Below are 13,117 nucleotides of genomic sequence, written 5' to 3'. Positions count from 1 at the left end.
AACGCACACAGCAAATAGTGCACAATAACACAAATACCACACATTCCACAACAGAGACACAAAATACAAACAAATCCATACACAAGCACACAACACACATTATCACATACAAAACTCTCACACAGATAGAAAATCAATCAAGTCACACACGATCCACAACTCAATGAAAACAGCATACATGCAACACACATTTCTCACACAAAAAGAGACACATACCACATAGTGTACACACAGAGAAGATCCATCCAGCACATGGCAAAACACACAACACACATACAAACACACACACAAAACAAGTTCAACACAAGTAACATCAATCACAACAGTCAAATAAAGGACAACATACTACACAGCATACACCACATTCAGAAAAGCATACACAGAATACCAATACAACTGAGAACACAACACATAAAATGACATGCAAAGCACAGACACATCACACACTACATGTAACCAAGTGAGCCACACACAAAACATAAAAGATACACAAACACAAACACAACACCTAACACAATAGATGTAACATGTGTGACATACAAGGACCCACACAACACACACAACACTCAAACACATACCTCACACATAACAGTCCAAGGAGAACACATGAGCAACATACAAAATAAACAGCAATATATATTAACCATACATTTCCATACAAAATTCACACAACATAGGCAACACACAACACAGAGAACACACACAAAATCAAGAGAAAAAGGGAAAAAGTATGCAAAATTGCACAATGCACTGCACAAATCAGAATGCACACACTTTCACACAACACAAATCACACACTGCCATATTCACTGTACACAAAAACACACTACACCCACAACAAAGAACAAATCACACACAACATAGAACAAACACATACCACACACAAAAAAAACATGTAACACAGAACAGACAAAACATGGAAAACAACACAACAGACAAAACAAAACACATCACACACAAAAGGAAACATAACAACATTTAACACACAAGACACACACTGACACAAAACTAAGCCTGACTTGGCCACCCTGACAACCAAAATCATAGAATGCACACAAACTCTCAGCAATACAGCTATCTTCACAATAATCACCACACACCACACACATCATAGCACATAACTGCACATAATATGTATGAACCACTTTTCCCAGAGTACACACAGAACACACAGTGAAGATCACTAACAAGCACAACCAAAGAGTCAACACACATCACATTACACACATAACCCAGAAAAGTACAACCACCCACATTCATATTTCTCATTACACACATAAAACATAAGCCCAAAAGAGACAAACTCTCAAACATAACCAGACTAAAATCACGTCACATGAACAAAACTCTCACAGCACATGCAAAACCACATGTAAAGCACACACAAACCAGAAAATGACATGGGCAACACATATCCCACACTATGGAAAAGACACACAACCACATGAAGAAACACATATCAACATACAGGCAGTTCAATTCAGAACGTACAACACTCGGGCACAAAACGCACAAAAATGATCAGTCACAGGTCACACAGAATGCACAAGGTATAGCATACAATCATGCAACACACGCATACTACGTATGCACAGTGTATGCAATATAAAACATATGCAGCAAATATATACCACACACTAAACACCCAGAACACAAAACTAACACACCACACACCAAACACACAACACACACAACACAGAACACGTTATTTAGCAACACATAATAAACAGACAGAACAGCTCAGAACACAAACCCAGCATGCACATCACAGACAACACAGAACAAACACAAAACACAACCATGGGTAAACAATCCCATTTCTAAACACATGGAACTGAGAAAAACAATACAAAACAATATCAGCACACTAAAAGTGACAACACATTGAAAATACACAGCATCACACAACAAACAGAAAACACACTAACATAAACACACTGCGCACAACCAAAAGAGCACAAACACAGCAAAGTACATTCCAAATACACAAATTATCTCACAACAAACGCAGCATAACCAAAAGAGTGCACCACACGCATAACACAATATTGGGCATACACAGACAGCAAACATCACAGCAAAGACACACAGAACCAATCCCTACACAACATATCCCAAAACAGCAGATCATTCAAATCCACACACAAAATGCAGGGTACAGCACAGAAATACACAGACGATGCACATTCCACAATAGAGACACAAAATACAACCAAATCCAAGCACAAGCACCCAGCGCACAGTTCCACATGCAAAACACACAGAAAATCACTCAAGTGACACTATCCACCAATGTTATCAGGACATATGCAACATACATTTCGCTCACTACGCACAATACAACAACAGAGCCATATCACATAGAGCACACACAAAGCCCGACTCAGCCAGTACATGGAAAACACAAAACACACACATAACAGGTTCAACACAACTACTCACGCACAAAAGGCAAAATTAACAGAAAACCCACCACACAGCATACACCACACTCTAAAAAGAATATGCAGAACACCAACAAAATTGAGAGCACAATACATTACACGCAATGCAAAGAATGGACACATCACACACTACATGTGACCCAGAGGGCCACACACATCATACAGAACATTGAACTCAAAATGAAACCCACTAGATGCAATAGATATGACACACAAAGTGCCACACTGTACATCCAACACACAAACACATATTTCAGACATAAAACTCCAAAGTGAACACATGCAGAACAACATACAAAACAAACAGCGAAGTATGTTAGCCACACACTTCTCATACAAAACTCTTCACAACACAGAGAAAACACACAAAACCCAGAGATAAAAGAAATCACAAGCACCCAATCTCACACACCACACTCCACACAGCGCAAAACACAATACACAATCACACACCACAAATCACTTGCTGCCATATTCACACTACAGAAACAACACACAACATCTACAACACAGAACCCATCAAACGCAACATAGAACATACACACACCACACAAACAAAAACCAACACATAAACCTCAACAGAGAAAACACGGAAAGAACACAACACTTCAAACACAAAAGCAAACATCACATTTAACACAAAAACACATGGAGTGACACACAACAAGCTCTGACTGGACCACTATGACAACAAAAAACAGAATGCACACGAACTTTCAGCAAACAACTGTTCACACTTATCAAGTCACACCACACACTTCACAGCACATAACTGCACATAATATCTGTAAACCACTTTTTACAGAGTACACTCAGAACACACAGTGAGGATCACTAAAAAAGCACAACCACAGAGTCAACACACTTCACGTTACACACATAATCTGAAAAAGCACAACCCCCCATATTCAACACATTTCTCATTACACACATAAATCAAATCCCAACAGAGACAAATTCTCAAATACAACCAATCAAAAATCACGTAACACACAGAAAACTCACACAGCACATACAAAACCACATGCAAATCACACACAAGCAATGGAATGACAGAGGAAACCCACATATCACACACTGTGGAAAAGACACGCAACATTGCATAGAAACACATATGCACATAAAGTCAGTTCAATGCAGAAAGTTCAACACTCACGCACAACACACACCAATATAGTGGTCACAGGTCACACAGTATGCTAAAGAAATATCACACACCGCATGAAACACATACAGAGCAGAAATGCACAGCATACGCAACAGAAAACATACACAGCAAATATGTACAATGCACTAAACACATGGAACTGAGAAAAACAATACAAAACAATATCAGCACACACAACATGACAACACAGTGAAGACACAGAGCATCACACAACACACATAAAACTCAGTGCATTTGCATCATTCATAGGGGTGGAGAAAAGTTCATCTCCGTATCAATGGGTAATTACCTGTGGCAATGGGACTCATTTCCACTTTTACTTGAGAGGTAAGAGTGAGGACTATTTTTAGTTCTGCTGGAGTAGGAAAGAGAGAAAGGCCTGGACTGCAGTTTGTTAGCAATAAATGGATTTAAAACTTATTTCTGCCTTTGTCTGATTCCGGTTTTTAGAGGTACTTTGCCCCAGGATTTCCTCTCTCTGGACTCACTGTCACCAAACCTGTCTCCCTAATGGGAAAAAAGAATAAAAAATATACATGGAGGCAGGTTTGTATGTCATATTAAGGAGTTTGGGTTTTCCCACAGGCCTTGAGAAACAACTAAGATTTTGAAGAAATTAGTGACAGTTCATAGCTTTCCAAGAGAGATGAGGTGGGAGACAGGAAGGCCAGTGAGGAAACACCTATCCTGGGGCAGGGGTGCAGGTGTGGCTGGAGGGCTGCAGACAGGGCTTAGCAGGATTTAGCAACCAGTTGGATGTGGGAAATGCCAGAGAAAGAGGACCTGGTGAGGACGGAGATTTCAGACTCACCTAGATGAAAGCATGGTAATAGTAATTAACCAAAACTGTAACAGAAAGGTAAATTTGAACTTAGAATAGCCAAAATTGCTAGTGGCCATCTCTGTGCTGTTATTCAGAAAATAGTGGTTAATTCCAGCCTTTCTGAGGAGGTGGACGAATCTGCATTTCCTACTTGGAAGAGTTTAGGTTCTTAGATGCTAAATGACAACTTTTCTTGAATGATTCCAATGCTCTGAGAGTTACAACTTCCCTGACTTTCAGTTTCTCATACTTAATCTAAGGAACTAGAGTAAAAACGTCTCTAAAGGCCCTTCCACGTTTGTGATTGTGCAATTCTCAGAACTTTGCCCAGAATAGTAAACAGTAGCAAAAGGAACTCGTGAGTTTGAGAATCAGAGGGGACTAAACTCTAATCCCTGTTTCAGTTCTAAAGCACGCCCCAGTGAACTTGTAGCTGTGCTTGCACCATTGGCTGCTCTGAGTCTCCTCCTCTGGAAAACTGTTTCATAAAACATCATAAGGCTGCATTGAGTCTGTTGTATGTGAAAAGTCCAAACTCAGTGCCCAGCACAAGGTGGATTCAGATTAAAGATTGATTCCTTCCCTCCCTCCCTTCCTTCTTCCTCCCTTTGTTACTAAAGGGAAAGTGTTAGTCCAGATCCCCAACTGGTGCTGGGGTGAAACCTTCTCTGTAGACTCTGTGGTGCCCCAAAGCAGCTATCATTGTGTCAGAGAACTGCTTTCTACGTGCCATGCTCAGTTTTTCCCCAAAGCACAAGACCTGACTTTGAGAGTAGCAGAGTGGCAAGGAGGTCTGGGCAACTAAGTCTGCAGTTGCTGTTTCAGCTGGACCCATTTCCACTCCAAATGCAACACCCAGGGATGTGTGTAAAGGGGTAGAAAGGAGCCACCCCATCTTCCCTGCACATTTGAGCAATAACACATTCAGTCATTATATTTAAGGGATCTAGTGAATCAGACAAGGTTTAGTCACCTTTGCATAATGCTTTACTGCTGAGAGCTTTAAAAAAGCCTCTCTGATAGTTAAAGTTCTACTGATGAAGCTCAAAGACAGCATGAAGCTCTATAAAACTGACCTCCAATCACTGAGTTTAGCAGGATTCTCGGGAGGAAGAGACAGGAGTTGTCTCCTCTCCTGCAGTGAATGCTAGAAATGTTACTTTTTCCAGAAAGCTAAAGCTCCCACCCCTGTCCTGTACAATTCAGCTATGGAGAAAATGAAAAAGAAAAAAGGTTGGAATCTCCTTGTATATAAAATTTAAATGCCCCTTGAACCTGACATGATGTTTGTGTTTAAGTTCCAAATTGCACAATTTTCAAGATCAAAGAGTTCTGTAGATCCTATCCCAACATTGTGTAATGTTGCTGTACTTAGGAGTTTTGTTTTGGGGTAAATGAAAAATAACTTATCCCTATCAGTCCTTGAGGAGATACCATTTAGAGACCTTGCTATTTCCTGAAGGAGAAGCCTCAGAAGTATAAATAAACATGTGTGTGTATACATATATATGATAAAATAAAATAAGAAATATTACACTGTATAGAAATATTAGAGAGATTACATTCATGCCTTACAAGTGAGGAAACAGGCAAACAGGCACATAGAGTCTGAATCTGGTTATATTGCTCTCCCACAGTATAAAAGAACAGCAGGTTTCTGCTCTGAGATCTATCTCATCTCTTCTCCATGTACCCAATGTAGCAAGGTAGACCAAGAAGCAAGGGTAGGCAAATGGACTAATAGCTGGTTACTTTCCAAATGCATTCATTTTTCAGCATGCTGTTATTGAACACCTACTGTGTGCTGGGCATGATACAAGCAGTGGGGATAAAAGATGAATGATAAAATTTCTGGCCTCTTGTTGATACAAGGCTGTTACAAGTTTACAATCTAAGACTTGTCTCTACACAGAGGAAATAACACTTAAATCTCAACAAATCCATCATACCACCACCAGGTCAAGCTCGAGGCTTTACAGTTCCCAGAATGTCCTATAGGCACAGAAAAAGTAAGAACAAGCAAAAACAGGAACATAACAACCATGGAAGACCAGCCACCTCTATAATGGAATAATTGAGGTGGCCTTCGATTTAAAGCTGGTCTTTTCTCCTTTATACAGCTTCCTTAGTTCTGGTTCTCTGCAAAAATGGGTGATTGATTACCATTAGAAATTTAATTACCAATTAATCGGTTATTATTGAATTACTGGTACATCTCAGTTATCTGCCACTTCACAGAGCAATCTATAGTATTTCAGTGAAGAAAAGCTTCCAATTAAATAGTTAAATAGCACTCATTAATATGTCAAAGTAAATGTCTGGAATGAGAACATTTCATTAATTACGAGAGTCAGGGCTTAGCATCTCTGAGACTACAATTGCTAATGTATCACCATTCAAAAAGGAGGACTATTTGCTGCTATATAAAACAGAGGATTTTAGAAGATTTTTTAAACATCAGAGTCAATAGATATAAGAACTTTGCACTCCATTTGACAGATATTTAACATAAGGAATAAGTTTATTTTAAATATGAATAACTAAATTTTTATTTCAGTTTATTCTTAAACACTAAGTTGATTAAAAATGTACCATGACAATCTTCTGACAACTATAAATGTAATAGGACAATAATAGAGCATTGATAGTTGTCATTTTCTGGTACTTGTAACTACATACAAAGATATATAGAAGTAAACATTTTCTTTCTTAAAAGTTAGACTTCATTTTCCTTAATAAATTCTTCTGCTTCTGTTAAATGCCCCGAATTTACTATTCTCAGCTACATTCTCAGGACAGTCAGGAGCCAGACACTCTTTGTCCATTTTAAACTCTTATCTATCCTTATTCCTAAAAAAATGCTTTGGTAATATTGGTTTATAGCTCCACACTCATTCCCTATCTAGTCATAACTGATTCACTTTCTTGTTCATTCAATCAGTTAATATTCATAAAAAACCTACTAGGTGTGTTCCAGCTACTAGCAATGTAGTGGTGAACAAACAGGAACCCTGATGGCAGGGACATCATTCAGATAATCACACAAGCAAATATCAGTTGAGGCTGTAATGAACACTGTGGCACATAGTAAAAGGTATTATGGCCATGCATAATAGAAGCACTTGACCTAGATAATAGGGTCAGGACAGACCTCCTGAGGAAATGATGACAGTAAAATCTGAAGGAAGCATAGCAGGTAACAGGGTAAATGGAGGTGGAAAGAGCTCTCCAAGCAGAGAGAAAAGCATGTGCAAAGGCCCTGTAATGGGAGGACATATGGCATATTTGGAGAACTGAAAGAAGGACAGAAAACTGGAGCTCGGAGTACAAAGTAGAGCTTGGTGTAGGATAAGTCTGGAAAGTCAGTAGGATTCAGATGATTCAGGGCCCAACAGGCCTTGTTAAAATTTTTGTTTGTATTCTAAGAGCAATGTGAGACATTGTTTTAAGCAGAGTGACATGATGAGATTTGTGTTTTAAAAAGAAAATGTGGCCACAATGTAGAGAATGAATCTGCAATAATGAGATCAAATGTGGCAGGTTCAGTTTGAAAGCCATTACAGTAGTCCAGGAGAAGCACAAGTTATCTTAGATGACGGTTGAATTGGAGACAGAGAAAACAGGTTGGATCCCGAAGATACTCAGAAAGTGCAGTTGATGACCATTGGTGATGGGCTGGATATGGCGAGGAATCAAGATGACACTTATATTCCTAACTTGTACATCTGGAGGAAAAGTAGAGGTATTTGCTGGAGTGCATTGTCCCATAACATAAGGCGTGGGAGAAGATTGTGGTTCCTGCTTTACTCATATTGAGCCTGAAGACTTTGAGACATCTGAGTGAATATTTCATAAGCAGTGTGATGTGTGAACAGTCAGCTCAGAGGAGAAGGGGTAGCATGGGAGTACTAGCCTGTGTGTCAACTAAATAGAAAGAGGCTGAGATTGCCTGAAGAGAGAGTGAAGAGTGAGAAGAGGAGCAGCCCTAAGATGGAGCCTTAAGAAACCCTGACACTACTAGTCATGTATGGTCCAGCAAAGGAGACATAAATGTTGCAGTCTGAGAAGTGGAAGGAAAACCAGGAGAATCAAGTGTCAAGGTGAAGGGATAGATCTATAGTGTGGTTGAGTCATCTATTATTAAACAGTATTTTTAAAAAGCATTCCATTTGAAGTTGAAACCTAAAGGATAAATACCGGGTTGAGTGGTAATTGCCTCTTAGTAAGCTGAAGCATTTGCTACACCACTTTTACATTTTTTGAGCCTATCAAGATAATGACAAACATGGTTATCTGTGGGTGATAGGTTCTGTTGTAAGGTATTTCTGGAAGCTAACTCATTTAATCTTTACAACAGCTCCATATGTTGGGCACATTTCTAAAATTCTCCTTATTTTACAAGTGGTAGAACTGAAACAGATAATGTGAATTTCACACACACAGGAAAATTATGGGGACTGCATAAGGTAAACAAGCATTAGGGACCAGAATTTGATGCAGGAGCTTGAGTCTGGGTCTGTGCTCTGCTGCCTCCCCATAAATTATCTATCAACAACCATTTCCTACCACCTCACTGGACACAAATGCACACATCTTAAAATATAATGTCCTAGTATGACTCTAACATTTATTATTCTTCGAGTTGAAATTCATCTCATTGGATTTGCCTGCTAGAAGCATTACATTTATGCCCAGGGCAGAGTTTGTTTGTTTTACTATCACCAGCTCAGTTCCAATTTTGGAATTTATATACATATTGAACCATGGTGCAACCTGTGATATTTAAGGTTTGTCCCCAGTTTGGAGTCTATAGCTACACAATAATAGCACTTTGCAGTCCTGGAGCATTTAGGTCACTAGAACCACTTCTATCACTCTGGGGCTTTTTTTTTATTTGGGTGGTTTTCCCTGCTATTCCTCCCCAGCTCTGAAGTTTCTTGCTAGGTTCTTCACATCTGGACTCATATTAATTCTATGACCATATTTTATTCCAGACACTTTTGAGTAATTCCTCAGGTTTTAAAGTGTGCAGTGACGTGTATCAAACGGAGTTCACCACAGCCTTGCAGCGTGTTTACTTATTCATGGGCCAATTCAACCATGTCTGCTGAACATCTGTATCCACCTTCATTAAAGGAGAACTCACCATCGCTAATCTTGGGACGTCAGAGGGTCGCTTCATGCAGATACATGCTTTCTGAGAGTGGCTGTGTCGGCTTTACTTGTGATTGTGCAATTAATATGTTTCTGTTTTTGAACTAAGGTATTTGCAAATTTTGAAATGTGAAAATCACAGTAGAAGCTACAGACACAGACTGAAAGCAAAACAATGAATCCTAGTCCCCTTTTATGAAGTGTACGGCCTATTTTTATTAAGTTTTCATAGCTTTCAGTTTAAAAATGTTTCCTTTAGTTTTCTTGCCTAGAAGGGTTTGGATTTTGTTTTGTTTTTTCCCATTCATGATTACTGTCACATGATTGGAAAATAAAATGAAACAATTAAAGCACTTTCAGGAGATGTTTTCCTATTTCAAGGGAAGCCATGAATCAAAGAAGAGCTATTCTTTTAACTGTGCATATCAATGAAAAGAAACATTCATGTTATTGAGAAATATTGGCAGCAGGTAGGAAAAGACGTTATCATCAATATCCCACTGTAACTCCAGCCCTTCTGGTTTTGTAAAATGATGGGGTCAAACACAGAAGTTTTAAATACTAAAAAAAATTCAAATTTTATTTTAAAATGCTCTTAATCAATAGCAACAGTGTTTCCACACAATAAAAGTTCATGTTTCAGACTTGCCATTATCATGTTTCCTAGATACAGGAATCATAGAACTTTGCAGAAATTAAAATGCTCCTGTGCTGGATCTCTTTGGCTGCTTTAATAGTTTTGATAGGGCTTTCAACCTGATTTCATTAGTAGGTTCTTGATTAATGCAGAATGACCATGGTATCTGTAGAAGTGTTGACTTTCAACAAATACTATAAATTTCTTTTAAAGACAGATGGTTATTTCAAAATCATCTGACATAGTTAACATCCTAATCAGACAATGACTTTTAGTAAATTAGTTGAGGAAAATGATGTTTTCATGTGATTTGCTCATCTATACATCTTCTTCCTGTATTCTTTTGTAAAATTTATTTTCAAAAATTACCACTGTCAGTATCTAAAGATATAAATATGTGGTCAGAAATACTGACCATAGACTGTTCGTTACCAGAGAAGTGGGGGATGGGTAAAACAGGTAAAGAAGTACAAACTTCAAATTATAAAATAAATTGGTTGTAGGAATGGAAATACAGCATAGACAATATAACCAGTAATGTAATATCTTGGTATAGTACTAGGGTAACTACACTTAACCATGGTGGGCATTTAATAATACATGTAATTGTTGAATCACTATGTTGTACACCTGAAGAAAATATTGTGTATCAGCTATATTTCAATAAATAAAGAAAAAGCACTTAAAAATTACCACTGTATAGCAGTCTAAATATTGGTCATTGCCATATTGTAAATCATGTTTTTCTTCTACTAGTAGGCATAGTTGAATTTTTTCAAAGTCAAAAAATGTAAATAAAACCTTCCTGTTTCAGAACTAATCTTATTGATCCTATTATCTAAGTGTTCCCACAATTAGTCTCATCTCCTCCCATTTCTCCTTCCAAAATAACTATACCTTTCCTTCCTCTCACCCCTCTTTTCCTGCCCATTGGTCTTATTTACCCACCTCAGCCCAGTTCTCTCCTTAGCTCCTCAAAGTCTGAAAGGTGGATGCCAAAACCGCCCCGCACACACACATAAACATATACTCTAATGTATCTGAAATGTGGTTATAGCTGTTATTGTACAATGTATAGTATTATGTTGTGTTTATGTTTTTTAATTTATATTGATATCATTCTATAGAATTCCAAAGAATTTGAAGAAGGATTAGAGAAGTTCTACTGAATTCTTTACGTGTTCCCTTTGTCTTTGATCTTTTCATGTGTCTGTTGGCCATCTGAATTTCTTCTTTGGAAAACTGTTCAGCTCCTCTGCCCATTTTTTAATTGGATTTTTTGATTTTTGTTTATTCAGATGTGTGATCTCTTTATATATTTTGGGTGTCAAGCCTTTATTGGATCTGTCATTTACTAAAATATTCTCCCATACTCTAGTGTACCTTTTTATTCTATCGATGGTGTCCTTTTCAGCTTGCTATAGTCCCATTTGTTCATTTTTGCTCTTGTTTTCCTTGCCCAGGGAGATATATTCATGAAGAAGTCACTAATTTTCATGTCCAAGAGATGTTTGCCTATGTTTTTTCTAAGAGTTTTATGGTTTCATGACTTACATTCAGGTCTTTGATCCATTTTGAATTTACTTTTGTGTTTGGGGTTAGACAGTGATCCAGTTTCAATCTCTTACATGTAACTGTCCAGTTTTGCCAGCACCATCTGTTGAAGAGACTATTTCCCTATTGTATGTCTATGGCTCCTTTATCGAATATTAATTGACCATATATGTTTGGGTTAATGTCTGGAGTCTCTAATCTGTTCCACTGGTCTGTGGCTCTGTTCGTGTGCCAGTACCAAATTGTCTTGATTACTATGGCTTTGTAGTAGAGCTTGAAGTTGGGGAGTGAGATCCCTGCCACTTTATTATTCTTTCTCAGAATTCCTTTGTCTATTCTCGGTCTTTGGTGTTTCCATATGAATTTTTTAACTATTTGTTCCAGTTTGTTGAAGAATGTTTTTGGTAATTTGATAGGGATTGCATCAAATCTGTATATTGCTTTGGTCAGGATGACCATTTTGATGATGATAATTCTTTCTAGCCAAGAGCATGGGATAAGTTTCCATTTGCTAGTGTCCTCTTCAATTTCTCTTGAGTGTCTTATAGTTTTCAGGATATAGGTTTTTCACGTGTTTGATTATGTTTATTCCTATATATTTTATTCTTTTTGATGCTGTTGTGAATGGAATTGTTTTCCTGATTTATCCTTCTATTGGCTCATTGTTAGTGTATAGGAAAGCCACAGATTTCAGTGTGTTAATTTTGTATCCTGCAACTTTGCTGTATTCCTATATCAGTTCTAGTAGTTTTGGAGTGGAGTCTTTAGGGTTTTTTTATGTACAATATCATGTCATCTGCAAATAGTGACAGTTTAATTTCTTCTTTACCAATCTAGATTCTTTGTATTTCTTTGTTTAGTCTAATTGCTCTGGTTAGGACCTCCAGTACTATGTTAAATAACAGTGGGGAGAGTGGGCATCCCTGTCTTATGCAGGATCTCAGAGGAAAGGCTTTTCACTTCTCACTGTTCAGTATGATGTTGGCTGTGTGTTTATCATATATGACCTTTATTATGTTGAGGTACTTGCCCTCTGTACCCATTTTGCTGATAGTTTTTATCAAGAATGGATACTGAATTTTGTCGAATGCTTTCTCAGCATCTATGGAGATGATCTTGTGGTTTTTGTCTTTTTTATTTATGTGGTGGATGATGTTGATGGATTTTTGAATGTTGTACCATCCTTGCATCCCTGGAATGAATCCCACTTGGTCATGGAGTAGGATCTTTTTGAATTCGATTTGCTAATATTTTATCGAGTATTTTTGCATCTACGTTCATCAGGGATTTTGGTCTGTAATTTTCTTTTTTGATGGGGTCTTTTCCTGGTTTTGGTA

This window comes from Manis pentadactyla (genome assembly GCF_030020395.1).
Source record: "Manis pentadactyla isolate mManPen7 chromosome Y unlocalized genomic scaffold, mManPen7.hap1 SUPER_Y_unloc_5, whole genome shotgun sequence".
NCBI lineage: Eukaryota > Metazoa > Chordata > Mammalia > Pholidota > Manidae > Manis > Manis pentadactyla.
This window is presented reverse-complemented; position numbering follows the sequence as displayed.